This window comes from Carlito syrichta, unplaced genomic scaffold (genome assembly GCF_000164805.1).
Source record: "Carlito syrichta isolate Samal-C Ts95f unplaced genomic scaffold, Tarsius_syrichta-2.0.1 Scaffold301695, whole genome shotgun sequence".
Classification (NCBI taxonomy): Eukaryota; Metazoa; Chordata; class Mammalia; order Primates; family Tarsiidae; genus Carlito; species Carlito syrichta.
The window spans coordinates 192,084-204,368 of NW_007245791.1; positions in this window are offsets into that span (position 1 = coordinate 192,084).

Genomic DNA, 12,285 nt, shown 5'->3' on the forward strand with positions numbered 1-12,285 from the left:
AATTAAATACATCAATAGACATCAGACCAAAAACCACATGATTATATCATTAGATGCAGAAAAAGCTTTTGATAAAATCCAGCACCCTTCTTGAAAAAAACCCTCAAACATCTAGGCATACATGGAACATACCTCAAAATAGTAAAAACCATCTATGAGAAACCCACAGCCAGCATACTCCTAAACAGATGAAAATTGGAACTATTTCCCCTGAAAACCGGAACAAGACAAGGATGCCCACTCTCACCCCTCCTGTTCAATATAGTATTGGAAGTCCTGGCTAGAGCAATCAGAGAAGAGAAGGCAATCAGGGGTATCCAAATAGGAAAAGAGGAAGTCAAGTTATCTCTCTTTGTAGACAACATGATTGTATACCTTGAAAATCCAAGAGAATCTGTCAAAAACCTCCTTGCACTGATAAAGGACTTTAGCAAAGTCTCGGGTTATAAAATATATATGCAAAAGACAATCGCATTTCTTTACACCAATAATAAACAAACAGAAATCCAAATAAAAAGCACAATTCCATTCACAATAGCCACAAAAAAGTGAAATAACTTGACATCTTCCTAACCAGAGTTGTGAAAGACCTTTACAATGAAAACTACAAAACACTGCTCAGAGAAATCAAAGATGACACAAACAAGTGGAAAAAATATCCCATGCTCATGAATTGGAAGAATCAACATTGTGAAGATGTCCATCTTACCTAAGGCAATCTACAGATTTAACACAATACCCATCAAATTACCCACAAAATTCTTCTCAGATTTAGAAAAAACAATACAGGAATTCATATGAAAACACAAATGACCAAGAATAACCAAAACAATCCTCAGCAAAAAAAAAAGCAGGAAGTATCATACTACCAGACTTTAAACTTTACTATAAAGCTACAATAATCAAAACAACCTGGTATTGGTACAAGAACAGACATATAGACCAATGGAATAGAATTGGGATTCCAGAAGCAAAACCCCAATTTCTCAACCAACTCATTTTCAACATAGTCTCCACCACCCACCACTGGGGAAAGGAGAACCTATTCGGTAAATGGTGCTGGGAAAACTGGCTGATCACATGCAGAAGATTCAAACAGGACCCCTATCCATCCCCATACACAAAAATTAACTCTAAATGGATCAGAGACCTAAATGTAAAACCTCAAACCATAAGAACTTTAGAAAATGCACGACATTTTCTTATGGAAGTTGGAACTGGCATCCAATTCCTGAGCAAAACCCGAAATGCACAGGCCATAAGAGATAAGATTGATAAGTGGGACCTCATTAAACTGACAATCTTCTGCAAAGCCAAAGAAACCATTGAGAGAGCAGGGAGACAGCCCACAGACTGGGAAAAAGTATTTGCCAACTCCCTGTCTGACAAGGCCTAACATCAAGGATCTACAAGGAACTCAAATGTGCTGAAAAGAAGAAAGCAAACAACCCCACTACAAAGTGGGCAAAAGATATGAACAGACAGTTCTCAAAAGAAGAGATACGAGCAGCCAACAGATACATGAAGAAATGTTCAACCTCACTAGTCATCAAGGAGATGCAAATTAAAACTACACTGAGACACCACCTAACTCCAGTCAGAATGGCCATTATCAATAACAAAAAATAACAGATGCTGGAGAGGATGTGGTGAAAAGGGAACATTTCTACACTGTTGATGGGAGTGTAAACTATTCAGCCTCTGTGGAAATCAATGTGGCGATTCCTAAAAGCTCTAAAAATCGACCTTCCATATGACCCTGCAATCCCCCTACTGGGAATATACCCTGAAGAACTCAAATCACTCTATAAAAAAGATACCTGCACATGTATGTTTATCGCAGCATTGTTCACAGTAGCAAGATCATGGAACCAACCATGCTGTCCATCAAAAGCGAACTGGATTTTTAAAATGTGGTACATATACACAATGGAATATTACACAACCATTAAAAAGAACAAAATAATTAATTTCACAGCAACCTGTATAGAATTAGAGTTTATAATACTGAGTGATCTCTCACAGAAATAATGATCTGAATATCACATGTTCTCACTCATAAGTGGACCTTGTACAACTACCATAATACTGTAGGAAAAGAACTGACAGTGACAGGAAATTCGGGGGGGGGACAGGGATGGGAAGGGAAGTAGGATTAATGGTAATCAATATCTGTCTGGGGAAGGAAGGCACACCTCATCAACAAGAGTACCTGAATATTTGTATACCTACCCCTTAACTGTACCCCACAATTTTAAAATTTAAAAAAAATTTTAAATGAGGAAATAGACAAGTGATAGGATGACACTTTTTAATCAAAAATATATATATAATTAAAAATCTCCAGTGACATAAAATTACAGTGCAAAATTATTTTTGAATTAAAAAAAGAAAAAATGAAAACATGACTTTTCAATTAATAGATTAAACAAACTAAAAGTAGAATGCCATTGTTATACTCTAAGTTAATATTCTGAAAGATCAAGGGGACAATTATCTGACAATAACAAGAATGTGTGTTCCAAGATGGTGGGTCCACATCTATATACCTTTTTCTACATCCAACACCTAAAACAGTAACCAGCATATAGAATGGCCTTAGCAAATGCTTGTTAATGAAGACATAATCAACAAATAATTATTCAGAGATTAAGAATAAAAAAGACCAAACACAAAGATAGAAAATCTCAGAAGAAAAAAATAATTAGCTTATGACACTATAAATGCAGGAATGGTAGGGCAAATTATCTAATTTTTGCGATATCCATCCACTACTATGTATATTGTAGGTAGGTAGGTAGATAGATAGATAGATAGATAGATAGATAGATAGATAGATAGATATAGATAGATACATGAGCATGTATATTTGTGTGGATATATACATATATCTTAGTGAAATATAAATTGTAGGGCAATTGCATAGTATGATCCTATTTTAAAAAACAAAAAAGCAATTTTATTTTAATAATTCAGAATATTTTAAATGAATGCCTCAATGTGTTTAAGAACTTGAAGAACAAAGTGCACGCATGGCAGAGTAGGCATTCACTAATGTTTACATTAGAACAGTGAGGTGGGGGTACAAGGGGAGCAATTATCATCTTTCATTATGCATTCTGGACATTTTATTTGTAACTAGACTTGCCAATAAAGATCAATTCTAAAGGAAAAATAAATAAATAGAAAATAATTGCACAATCATAAATAAGTAAGCAGCTTCTTTCTCATCTTTTCTGCAACTTATTTTCCTAGTTCTCTTCCTATTTTGTTTTAGGAGCAAATTGGTGGCTAAGTGGGTAGCGGCCTGGACTTGGAGTCAGAAGGCCTTGATTACCCTTTTTAGCCTCTCCTCTTCATTGTGTAAAATTCACTACCTCTCTGAGTTGCCAATTTTCAATCAAGAATGAGGACAATAGTACTTAATTCATGAAGCTATGAGAATTCCCCAAGAAAATGTGTGTGAAAATTTGGAGCTTGGAGCTAGAACTCAAAAATATTATTTAAGCCAGGATTGGTGGTGATTCTGACACTTTAGAAGGTCAAAGCAAGAGGATTGCCTGAGCCCAGGGGTGTGAGACAAGCCTGGGCAACTTGGCAAGACCTCATCTCTACAATAAATAAAATTAGCCAGGTGTGGTGGCGCGCCTGTAATTCCAGCTACTTGGAGGGCTATAGCAGAAGGATCGCCTGAGCCCAGCAGGTGGAGGCTGTGGTAGCCATGACTGGGCGACTGCACTCCAGCCCGGGCGGCAGAGTGGGACTCTGACTCAAAAAAAGAAAGAGTGACTTAAATGTGAATATCTCTCCTGATATTCACTTTGGTTTTCTGTTCCACCTGAAATAGAAATACACATCAAGTCCTCAGGAGATTGGATCTCACTCCCGTTGTATTCAAGTTGAGATCAGTAAACAGCTATGCCTTTCTAATCATCCACTCCATTGTGCCAAAGTAGACATGATTTTCACCAAGAGTTTGGGACTGGTCTGGATTCGTGTTAGTATACAAAATGAAAGGTGAATATGTATCATTGTAGCGGGATTCTTGGCTTGAACCTAATCTGCGTACACCTTGATATTCAGTGTTAGGACATGTCAGGACAGATCTGGCAAACTAGCAGGGTGGGCCCATTAGAATCTTATTTGCATGTGTGAATAGAACCCTCCTCTCCCAACAAGGCATAGAAAGTTCTCTTTCTACTCTTGACTGTCATTACCTCTAGTTTTGTCTAAAGAGATAAAAGAAGATATTGTATACTTAACAAAAATAATAGGATACATGAAAAAGACACAGAGAACTAAAAAAATTTGCAGATTTAAATGTGGTCATCCACATTTAAAATGCAATCAAAGAGGTTAATAATTCAGTCAAGGAAGCTCCAAAAAATAGAACCAAAAAATCAAAGAAGTGGAAAGAAAAGAGAAAAAGTAAGACCAACATCTAATATTAATTTCTGAAAGAGGAACTGCTGAGTTTTTTCCTAAAAAGCCTTTTAGTACTATTTAAATATTTTAAATGTGCATATGTAGTGCTTTAATAAAAACAGAAATTAATTTCAAAGTATTATGTATACTTGTATCCACTTTGTCACTTCTAATGTTCTCATTAAATACACCATGGCAACTACGCTTATTTAAGTCAACAGTGACCTTCTAAGTGCCATATGTAACAGGCTGCTTTCAATACACATACTTCTTGAGAAATACACAACATTTGTCCAGTGACCATTCCCCAGTCCTCCCCCAAATTCTAGAATGGTACTCTCCCCTAACTTTCCTTCTTTAAAAGCTCAGCATCATCATTGCTGATTTTTCTTCTGCATTACATTAAACTTTTATGTCCCATCTTTACTTATTTTCCTTTTACTCTACACATTTGGTGGATCTTACTCCCAAATTCCAACCTAGTCCATGACTCCAAATCTGTATCCCATGAGCTACATTTCCAATCGATTACATCTTCACCTAACGCCCTACAAACACCTCAAACTTAGTGTGTACAAAATTGAACTCATTATTGACCCATTTTCCTCTACCCCAAAAATTCAAATCCACTCAATCTGTTATATTTTTCATCCATCTTAATGGCCTGACCAAGCAAAACACCATGGGGTCATTATCAACTCTTTCCACAACCTTCAGATCAGAAAGAGCTTTAAATCTGGCCTTTTCTCCCCTACCTAGATTGTCACTACCTTATCTTCAACCTATCATTTATCTTCAGATGTTATTCCCTTCCTATTCAATCTATCATCTGCATTAATGCCTATCTTCCTAAAACAATATGATCACAACTGCTCCTGCATAAATCCTTTCAACAGCTCATTATCAGTACAACTTTCTTTCCTGGCATCTGAGGGCTTTCACAATCTGACTATGACCCACACTCTAGACAATGTTGTCTTAATATACACAGAACTTCTGCCCCAAACAACTGGATTTGTCTCTGATCCTAAATGCATCAGGTCTTTCCATCACTCCATTCTGGTCCCGCTGCCTAGAATTCCCCTCTTCAACTTCTTCACCTGGAAAACTTACTAACCATTCAGGGCCCTGTAGATATGTTACATTTTGTGTGAAGCCATGCAAAGAAAATTCTTTCTCAGTTTTCCCATAGCCCTATGTTCTTATCTCCCGCAACATTGCAGGTCGGGCTCTGGATCTTCAGGAAGAGGACATGGACACACACACACACACACACACACACACACACACGCATATGCATATGCAGGCACACCAGTAAATTCTCAATGCATTTAGCTAGTGACTAAATATAGAACTTTACAGAAATGGCTGCACAGAGCAGAGGCATATGCAATACACCCTCAAGCAGTGTTTTCCTTATTCCTTGATTCCCCAAGGGTTTTGCAGCTGCCACTGACATGGTCCATTCAGGCTGGGAACAGTTGTATTTGAGAAAAAAAGCTGCATCCTTGTTATACTTGGGATTAGATTATCATTCACCTATTAATTTTTTTCTTAGGAAATGTTAACAAATAGCAGACTCTCCTAGTTCTCAAACCAAACTTAGCCCTGTGAAGGCATATCCTCACAGAGGAGAGAGAGCTGAGTCAGGGCAAATGTTCCTGAATAATGTCTCTGCCTCAGATTTCCAGTCACAGGAAGTCTGTCTTCCCATACTGCTACTATAAAGGTTGCCAATTTTGTAATATAATTTATATATTTAGGTCTCTGTCTTTACCCCTGAACTATAAGCTTTCTGAAATCAAAAAGCCATATATTATTCACACTTGTGCACTCAGTGACAAGACCCGAATTTGGCATCTAGTAGGACAAACAATAAATTTTATCAGATGTGCAAATCTAATACACCTTTCAAAATAGGGCTTTCTGGAAAACTTGTTAGGTCTCACAATCTATTTGTAATTTTAGGTTTCTATAATTTGGTGAAGACACACACTTTAGAAAACAGTATTTCAAAGAGGTAATCTTGGGCAGCTAAAATTACAGGATATTTGTGATGGTCTTGCACAACTCTGATCTGAAATACCATCTTCTGTCTACCCTGTGGGGAAAATAATAATGATGCTGACTAGTTACCTGGAGTCACAATTACACCTGTGGGAAATTCAAGGTCAAACAGCCAGCCGAAAGAAAGAAAGGGTCCCTCTGTCACTGCAGATTTCAGGTGAAGATTGTCTGGAGGAGGGAATTTGCAGGATGCTACAAGGAGGATGTTTAGGCAAGATGACTTCTGTGTCAATCCCTCTATCTGGGCTGACTGGGCTCCTGGTTCTACACCTCACCCCTCCTTTCAGTAAGGCTCCCAACTTGTAGAATCAGAAGAAGTTCACAATTTGGTGTCAGATACACTTGGGATTCTAATTTTGGCTCCACCATTTACCAACTGTATGATCACAGCAAACCACCAAAACTCCATGAATTTCTATTTTCTCATTGGTAGAATGCAGAATTATTGTGAGGATACAAGATAAAATATCTTACTTGCCTAATCCAGTATCTAGTTTGTAATGGGTAATCAACAGCTGATAACAAATAGGAAATAACTGAACTAGAAGGACTTACCTTATGAGTTGGAAAAATACTGGACCAGGATAATAAACAGCAACAACACTGTGACCCTAAACTAGTCACAATCACTCAAGGGTATAACTTCCTCAGCTGTAAGTTCAGAGAATTAGATTCAACTATTAAGGGTTTTTTGTTGTGGCTTTTTGGGTTTTTTTCAGGCATCACTAACATTCTAGAGTCCATATATTTAGTTTTATTTCCAGGTCCTCAACTTCATAAAGAACATATTTTAACAATAAAAGAAATGAGGCCAGAATGATTGAGAGACCTCTACCAGATCAAATAGCTAATAAATTACAGAAGATGGGAACTAAGAAATATTGATCCTTCCTAAGTACTAGGTAGGCTCCATGCATAATTCTTAGATCTTGCTTAATCTTCTAATAATAGGCATTGCAGTTTTTTTGTTCTATGTTTTTACTAGGAGTAATCACCCTTTTAAAATGATAGTTTATAATTATAAGTGTTGGGGATGTCTACTTAAGGTAGACTTTCTTTATTTCTACCAAGAACCACCTGTGAGGCTCCTTGTAGCCTGTAGACATAATTTTAAAAGCAAACACAGTTTCTCAAAAAGCTAAACATACAGTTACTGTATGACCCAGAAATTCCATTTTAGTTATATACTTTGCAAAAGGAGACTCAAACAAATGCTTATACATGCATATTCATATTAGCAGCACTATTCATAATGGTCAAAGAGTAGAAACAACCCAAATGTTCACTACTGGGTAAATAAATTGTGGTATATCCACATACTGGAATATTATTTAGCCACCAAAATGAATGAAGTATCGATACAGGCTAAAACTTGGATGAACCCCTAAAGCATTATATTAAGTAAAAAACGTTACTCACAAGGATCACATATGATATGACTTCATTTATAAGAAATATCCAGAATAGGTAAATCCATACAAGTAAAAAGCAGACTGATGGTTTCTAGGGGATGGGGGAGGTTATGTGTGGAATGGGAAGTAACTACTTGATGGGTACAGGATTTTATTTAGGGACGATGAAAATGTTTTGGAACTAGATAGAGGTAACAGTTATACAACATTATGAATGTACTCAATGCCACTGATTTGTTGACTTTAAAATGACTGATTTTATGTGACGTGAATTTTACCTTAATAAAAAAAGTGCATGCCCACAATTACCAGAAAAAGGTAAAACAGGACAAGGGGATAAAGGAAAAATAGCGTTAAGAATCCAAAGTTCTCCTGGTGGAAATGAGATCAAGGCCTCAACTCATTCTGTCCAAAGTTCAAAATTATTAAATCTGCTGAGAGGGACTAAAATGCCTATGACTATGGTTAACTAGTGGGAAAGAAGCTCAGGGGTTAAAAGGGAAAACTTCCTTCAAAGGAAGAAATAGTCCCAGGACTGTGTGCAAGGCTCAAGAGTAAGTCCTCATTTGCCATTGGAGGAGGCCAATCCTCAGGGCATTGTGTGGCTAATGCTGAAATGACTCTGCACAAATCACTCAGGCACCAGAGAAAAGTGAATGTGTGTCCATTCAACAACAAATCCATTTATTCCATAAATATTTCCTTAGTACTGGCATTATTCTACACCAGGGCAGACAGAAATGACCTTTGTTTTTATGCAACTTATGCAATATTGAGGAAGATACACAAAAGACAAGCAAAGATATAAGATAAATTCAAATAATAATCACAGCTATGAAGAAAAGAAGGCAACATAATCCTGTATAAATGTGATTAGAGGGGGTAAGAGGCGGAGTATTAGATAAGGTGGTCAAGGAAGCATCTGTGAAGACAAGATGTTTTAGTTGAGACCTAAATCTTCAGTGTGAGAGCTAGGGTGAGGGAGTAAAATCACTGCACAGCAAAAACTAGCTTTACTAATACACCCTATCTCACAATTCCTAACTGCCCACAGAGCTAAGTTCCACACTCTGCACATAGTGAATACTAAAAAAATATTGTTGAAGGTGAAATGAGAGGGAGTGTCTAAATGACATCCAAAAAGTTTGCTTGGTTTGGTATTGCTTTGTTTGTTTCTAGTTTTGTCCATAAGAAACAAGTAATTTGCCCTAAAACATTGTATCTTCTACAGATATCACTGCTGACAAGACTCAGAATGAAACACAAATGGGTAGAAGGAAGAATTAAGATATTTTCAAACTTCTATGGTAAATAGAACTGGAGAAATGACACAGTCAAGAGAAAAGACCCCTGAACTGAGAATTATGAGATCACTATTCTGTTTCCAACTTTGTTCTAACATTCTATACAAACATGGGGAAGTCACTTCAACTATTTGCACCTTAATTTTCTCTGGTACAATGAAAAATGAACTACATGATCTCTGAGGTCTTTAAGTTATACACGGGGGCAAAGGAAAGTAGGAATCAGAGAAAAAGGCTTAGCCAGGGCACCGCAGACATTGATCAATTATGGAGACTCAACAACGGCTGAGCCATACAGGTGACAGTTTCTCTAGGGAAAATATTACATCCATCCTGGCTGTTTTCAAGTTCAGTTCCTTATCTAAAAACTGTCTTTCCCTCTTTACTTAGAATGATTGAGACTCCTACTGATGAATAAAACAAGAGGTTTTGAATAAAGCAATAATCACACTAAAAAACGACATAAATTTCTTTTTTTCTTTCCAAAAAATAAATATCCAATCCAAATTGACTTTACATATCACCTCCCTGCACTTGGAGAGAGAGAAAAACAGATTCTCCTTTAAAATGGTGTCAAGACAATAACTCTACTCTTAAGAAAATTATAAAAACATACATATGCCCATTTAATTGGATATTAGAAGGAAGAATTTTCCTATATCTTGGTAAGCAGGAAGATAATGAGGTCAATTTGGCACAAATAATGTTTGAAACACAATGTTGTTCTCCTTCCTATAAATACACTGCAGACCTTACTAATCAGACTTCATTTCCTCCCTTTGCGAATGTAAGATTTTAATTGTTCTAATCCCTTCCCTGTTGATTTCTTGCTACAATTTTACACAGCAGCAGGTCACCTCTTTCTTTTCTCAGAAATACATTAGCATAGTGCCATAGTCCTAAATAATATATTTTTTAATTGGTTGAAGAAAAAAATAGGGGAAATCAACTCTGAAATTCAGGGACCTAAAAACAGTCTTCCCTGAAAGGATACACATTTACTCATTGGAAGCTAATATTAATTAGCTTTGGTCTTCACAACCAAGAAACAAACTCTCAAGATTTCATTTTTAGGAATACTTATCTATCTACAAGGAATCAATGAATTGACATGAGAATGCTACCTATCTTTATTTAATATTTTTTAAAAACTCAGAAGGAAAATTTTCAGCTGCTTGGACACTGAAAGCCAATATCTAATACATGCTTATACTCATATATTCATGAAAGGCTATTTTCTATTATATGGGACATATGAAAAATGTATTGACTGAAATCCAAAGAACCATCATTTTAGTCCCTGTTTAGGTGATAACTATGTGATTCTGATAAAATCATTTAATTCCTTTGGGTCTCATTTTTCTCATCTATAAACAGTTGCAAAACAGTTGAAGATTACCTTAGTAAAACAGTTTCATGTTATATAAAATAAAACTTTACATATCTCTTAGTAAAAATAAATATATGCTCTTTGCATGTGCTTCATTAAAAATTTGGAGACAGCATAATGCTGTGCTGTACAATGTAATAGCCACCAGCCATATGTGACTATTTAAAATAAAAATAATTAAAAATAAAATAAAGTCAGTACCTCAGTTATACTTGTCACATTTCAAGAGCTCAGATATCTACATGTGACCAGTGGTTACAGTACTGGACAGCACAGATATAGAACATTTCCATCAACACAGGCAGTTCTATTGGACAGTGCTGGTATGAAGTGACAGAAAAAGCACTGACTAGGCTTTTTTACCTTTATATAGCACTGAAAGAAATGCTTCTTTCAGTCTTTCAATTAAATATTCCAGTAGACAACACTCCACATCAATACCCATGGGTACAGTTATCCAACCAGTTACAAATCTACATTTTTTTTTACCACTAGCTCACCAACTTTCTCCCTATTCATAAGAATATCATGTGATATTATCAAATGTTTTGCTGAAATCTAAGTGTTGCAACAGACTTCTATCATTCTGTTAAAAGAAATAATATAGGATGGCTATTCTGTCATAATCACTTATTATTAGAATTAGAAAGGGCTTTAAAAGTTTTTTTGTTTTGTTACCTAAAACATGGAACCAAAGGTGGCTCACAGTAAATGAATGTGAAATACCTTAGGCTTACTGAAGAGGAAGGGATTCAAAGGCTCAGGGAGACTGGAATGTTAAAGTATATTTTTAATGTAAGACTGTTCATCTACCCTGAGAAGAAGGCCCAGAAGACACACCTTTCATCAATACTTTGAAAGAAATATTTGTTGCCGGGTGCAGTGGCTCACACCTGTAATCCCAGCACTTTGGGAGGCTGGGATGAGAGGATTGTCTGAGCCCAGTGATTTGAGACCAACATGGGAAACTCGGCAATACCTCATCTCTACATTAAATCAAAAAATTAGCCAGGCATGGTGGCACACACCTGTAGTTCCAGCTTCTTGGAAGGCTGAGGCAAAACGATTGCCTGAGCCCAGCAGATTGAGGTCACAGTAGTCATGATTGTGCCACTGCACTCCAGCCTGGGTGACAGAGTGAGACTCTGACTCAAAAATAAAATAAATTTGTTAGAATGGCCCCAGAATCAATGAAAAACTCTATGATTGCTCTTTTCTGAAAGCCAGTATTTACAGTGGAAACTTCTGCCACTAGACTGGGAAACCTTTATGCAATGGAAGTAATTGGATCCCAGAGTGATAGAGGTCAAGTGGTGGCACTCAGCTGTCAAAGTCAAGGTGGGCATGTTTACTGTAATAAACAGGGGAGTCAAAGTAGCAATCAAAATAGTCCGACTCACACAGTCCTAAAGTGTTGGCTAGTTGATCATGGTGTTCCTAGAAGTGAAATAGATGGGAATGTAGAACTCTATGCTCTAGATAGAGATCTAGATGGCAGTCTATAAATTCCATGTTCCAGATATGTAAAAAGACTCATTCTCTCACAAGTCAACATCTAGGGGAAATTCTCATGATTGGGCTAGATTCTCTTCTTAGTTCCAACTTGCTGTGCCCAGGAAGGCAGAATTACTTTGTTTGATGAGGTGTTACAGGAAGCCTTGTCCATATAAGAATATATACAGATACA